Source organism: Oncorhynchus nerka, unplaced genomic scaffold, assembly GCF_034236695.1.
Source record: "Oncorhynchus nerka isolate Pitt River unplaced genomic scaffold, Oner_Uvic_2.0 unplaced_scaffold_3220, whole genome shotgun sequence".
NCBI classification, from domain to species: domain Eukaryota; kingdom Metazoa; phylum Chordata; class Actinopteri; order Salmoniformes; family Salmonidae; genus Oncorhynchus; species Oncorhynchus nerka.
This window is the reverse complement of record NW_027038080.1, coordinates 15,441-20,582: the sequence shown is the minus strand read 5'-3', so window position 1 is coordinate 20,582 and position 5,142 is coordinate 15,441. Positions and strand designations below refer to the sequence as shown.

The following is a 5,142-nucleotide window of genomic DNA, read 5'->3' as shown; positions in this document are numbered from 1 at the left end:
GTATATTGGCTATGCTAACATAACATATGAGGCAAGATGTACCACTCATTTTGAAACATGGAGCTGAGCTCAGTAACAGGAATGTTTGGCCTGATACCGACGAGACGGCCTTTCGGGAGGGCAGAGAACTGGCAGAGTGGTACCAGAAAACATCTATCCTTCAACGTGAGCAAGACTAAGGAGCTGATCGTGGACTACAGGAAAAAGCGGGCCGAACAAGCCCCTATTAACGGGCCTGTAATGGAGCAGGCCGAGAGTTAAAATACCTTGGTGTCCACATCGACAAAGAACTCTCATGGGTCAAACATACCAAGACAGTCGTGAAGAGGATACGACAACCCCCCCCCCAAGAGACTGACAAGAATTGTCATGGGTCCCCAGAAGGCTTTACAGCTGCACCATCAAGAGCCTCCTGATCGGTTGCAGTCCAAGTTAAACTTCTGCTACCGCACGGTAAGCGGTTCCGGAGTGCCAGGTCTAGGACCAAAAGGCTCCTCAACAGCTTAATGGCATCTCAAGCTATAAGACTGCTGAACAATTCATTTTAAAAAATGAAAGGGGCTTGCAAGTAAACATTATGGCAAAATTCACACTTGTAGTCAGCGTATGTGACAAGTAGTTTGTCATTTTCTGGATGATCAGACAATGGGAAAAAAACGTTCATTTACTTTTTTGGAGAGGGGGGTTAATGAAATACTTCAGAGAACTTTCAGGAGGGTTTAGTGAGATAGAAAGCAAGTGCATTAGAGTCACCATTAATATTAAGGGCATCAGGCCCAAAACTCTGATTCAGGCTCATTGATTGCAGAGGTCCAGTGATGCAAAAGATCCTGTCAAATGCCAGAGAGCCAACATTTCTTCTACTGGAACAAGCAACCTAACTACCACAACACTGACATCCCTTTGAAGGCATTCAAAACATTTGAAAACAATTAAATAGATAAAGACTAATATGTATTAGTAAATTTTATTTAAAACAATTGAAGTAGAGAAGTCTGACAACACTTCCAGGTCACAGCACCTAGAAGACAAAAAGATTAGTAACAAGCATACATGAATGCAAAGACAGGTGCCAAGGCTGCATTTACACAGGCAGCCAAATTCTGATCTTTGACTACGCCAATCGCAAAAAGATCAATGAACTGCCTATGTAAAGCTAAACAGCCCAAATGGCATAAAAATACAGAGAAACTGAAATCTCACCTCAACTGGTGGCTACAGATCCCACTTCGTCATGTTCTGGACTCCCCTAAAGCTCTGGACTCAATTTAGGTTGTGCTAGGGCCTTTCTGCTTGGCAGATAGTGGTTTGGCTGTGGCTTGCTGACACTTGAAGAGCTGGGTTGAGTGGCTAGGGAGGCACTACTCCTACCGAGTAGGGTCTATGAGCCGGTGGATTGTAGATCCGCCGTACAATTCTGGGATGCTGTGCATGGTCAGGGCAAAGCGGCGTTGATCGAGCTGGCACTGCTGGTCCTGCTCTGGGTAGGGCCATAGCTGCTAGACAAGAGGCTCTGGGTGGGACGTCTGGCAGAGCTAGTTTTGGACTTCACTGCATTGAACAAATAGCTGGGCTGATAGCGTTGACTGGGGACAGGTTTAGAGCCACTTGGCTTCTGGGCTGTGGCAGGAGCATTCTGGATGAATGTTGAAGAACTGGCAGCCTGGGTAGAACTGAAGAGGCTGGAGACTGGCCCACTACTGGCAGCATAGCTGGGCTGGTAGCTCCCCACTGAGCAGACATTTGTCCGTACTTCCCTTGGGCAGGTTTTGCAAGGAGATTCTGGCTGTATGTTGAACCCCTTCCACCTTGGTTAGAGGTAAACAGGCTTTGGCTTGGTGTTGCACCAAGGTCAGAGCCAGGCTTGTAGGCGCCATAGGAGTTTCCACTAGCTGTAGAGCTGGGGCGAAAAGACTGGAGCGAGAGGCCAGGCTAGAAGTGGGCATGCCGCGACTTGAGGTAGAGGCTCCATCTATTCTCTGGCCAGAGGTTTGGGCATATTGATTGGAAGTTGAAACACTTCTACTGGCAGAGTTGCTCTGGTATTGCATGACATCTTGGGAGAAGCTAGGCTTGTAGCTGTTTGTTGCACTCCCACCTTCAGTAGAACCAAAACGCAGAGGACCTGGTCTAAATGAAGTTTGTGAAGAACCACTTGAGGGAACTTCACGGTCAGGAGTGGAAATTGACCGGGCAGAGATCTCCATTGGTCCCTTGAAAGCCAGGGAAGGGAAGCTGCTCCCTTGCTTCAGGTCCTGGACATAGTGGGTGAGGGAGGTGGTGTGGGTGGCAGTTTGACCATAGAGGCTGGGGGCTCCTCTACTCAGAGTCTGGCCTTGGTTGGGTTGTCTGGAGGTGGAGAACTTGAATTCACTCTGGGTAGAGCCATAGTTAGGAGTAGATGGTTTCAGGTTAGAGGCAGTTCTACTCTGGACATTAAACACAACATCAGGATTCTGGACTAGTCCAGAGCTGCGGAGTGAGGCTGTACAGTACGAAGAGTGTTGGCCTGGATTCTCTTTACCTCCCAACTTGAAACTGGCCTTAATGCACTGGGGTCAGTGACACTTTGACCATAGGTTCTGCTGGCCTTGGTTTGATGCTTGTTGTGGCTGACAGAGGATCCACTGGCTATAGAACCAGAGAGGCTAATGTCAGTATTCTTGGCACGGGTCCTCTTACCCTTTGTCTGGGCGGAGGTAAAGCTGCTGGGGATAGATCCAGAGCCCCTTGGGGCTGGCTGGAGGGAGCTTGGAGCAAAGCCTCCGAGTGTGTTGTATCCAGTCCCGCGGTAAGTAGCTTCACTCTGGACCGAACCAGAAGTGTGAGAGGCCGGTCTGAATTGATCCTGGGGATAGCTGCCACCTGTTTGCCTCTGCTCAACTTCCATTCTGGAAGAGCCAGAAAACCCATAGCCTCTTAGTCTCTGGGCATCTAAACAGAAGGGAAGTTATAGATTCAGTGCCAAACTTGAAGGTTGGTCTGACAAAAGTGACAACGTTTTGTGTTCATGCCTTACCACGTGGAGCCCATGTAAAACTTGAGTGTTCTGCAAACAATGAGCAAAGGAACACAATCCTGTCAAGAAAAGAAGTTGCCATTACACATCCACATTCCAAATACAAGCAGCAACCTTGCAGTTGACCTGAAACACATTGGTCAAAGAATCTTACCCCAAATTAATTCCAAAAGCCATATCAAAGCCTTAACCCACCAACAGCCCAGACAACGCAATTAGTAGCTCAGTGCCTTACTGCCATGCTTAGTTGACGTACCAGCTTGGTGTGTATTTATTGCCTGAACCTGCAGTTGCCATCCAATCACTGGCTTATTGATTGATCATTCTCAGATGTATGTCTTTGTGGAGCGGACAGATTTTAAAACAACCAAGGTGAGGACAGAGGACGCGAAGAGTTAAGGAAAGACTTTTGAAATTCACACAAAGAGGGCTAACGTTATGACACCACAATGACATGCAGATGAACATGATCAATCAATCAAACAGTGATGACAACTGGCTGTTCAGGCTGTAAATATACACTCAGCTGATATATCAACAACTCAAGGCAGTAAGGCAGCGTTTACACAGGCAGCACAATTCTGATCTTGTTTTTCACTAATTAGTCTTTTGACCAATCAGATCTGCTCTGAAAAAGAGCTGATTTGAAAAGATCTGATGTGATTGGTCAAAAGACAAATGAGTAAAAAAAGGATCTGAATTGGTCTGCCTGTGTAAAAGCAGCCTAAGTTAGCGAGCTGGCAGCTATTGCGTTGTCTCCTCTGTGGGTTCTGTAGAACTTCATTTAAATATAGCTTTTGGAATACATTTTGGTTGCAATGTTTGGGGAAAAAGTGTTTCATATCTACTGAAAAGTTGCTGCTTGTGAAATATGTTGTGTAATTTCTCTCTTGGCTTTTACGTGATTTAACTTGTACAATGTATTCTCTTGACAGGGGATTTGTTTGTTTTGTTCATTGTTTGCAAAAATTCAAATCAAATTTTATTGGTCACATACACATTGTTAGCAGATGTTAATGCGAGTGTAGCGAAATGCTTGTGCTTCTAGTTCTGACTATGCAGTAAAATCTAACTAGTAATCTAACAATTTCAACTACCTTATACAAAAACAACTACCTTATACACACAAATGTAAAGGGATGAATAAGAAACTAAAATGAATGGGAAGTCATTGACACCGTACGAAACATACCACTCAATTCGGCGTTGTTTCAATCAAAGTTGATTGCAAATGCCATATGGCAAATGCCAAGTGTAGCATTCCAAAAATCCAACAGATGGCGAGTGCGCTCCACTGTGATTTTTCATATTGCAAATGTAACACAAGTCAAGACCCAAGAGTAAAATTTTGAAAAATTGAACACTCCCTTAAAAAAGTGCTTTCTGGACTGTTTATCGAAATTCTTTCGATTTTGTGTCAATTACTCATGTGTAAGAACTGTATGAATATACTTTTGTCATATTTCATTTTTTTTTTAACTTGTCCATAGGGCATATGTTTTGTCCATTTGCAATATGATTTCATAGGAAGTCAAAAGTCACTGTTTTTTTTTGCCAAAGGCCATAAGAAATGTCCAAGTGCAATATTAAAGTTTTGAAAGTGGCAAATCAGGATGTTACAAACCCAAAGTCAGTGAACCATGTCCAAAGGCATTTATTCTGCCAAAATTATATATAGCACTATGTTAAGCCATGAATCAACCTAGATGGTCTATTTGTCATATATGATGAGGGAGTTTCAGCTCGATAGGTCATTCGGTGCCCGAGCAAGACCTTAATTGGTGCTGAAAATCCACTTTTTTCCATGCCTTGCTACGGGGTGGGGTCCCTGAATGAGCTATCGGGCAGAAACGTTGAGGTCCGTCTCTATGGGCCGAGCGGTTTCAATGGACCTAGTCTTGTGACTCTGGGACTTACCTAATGTCGTCATTTCCGTAATGGTCAAAGTGAATTGAAGTCATTTCAAATGTATGAGGCTGTTTCTAGGTCAAGGAACCTTCTAGAGCCCCATAACTCACCACGCACTATCGACCTGAGCTGTAGAACAGGTTTCTAAAGTTTCAGAACTCTAGGTCTGACGGTTCTTTAATAGTTTGAACAAAGTTAACTATTGCAGGCTCTGT

General features: G+C 44.5%; 1 pseudogene; it reads right to left on the bottom strand.

The window, feature by feature from the left end:
* Positions 1–994: 994 nt before the first annotated feature.
* LOC115121932 (uncharacterized) lies at positions 995–3,273 on the bottom strand (annotated as a pseudogene).
* Between the last annotated feature and the right edge of the window lie 1,869 nt (positions 3,274–5,142).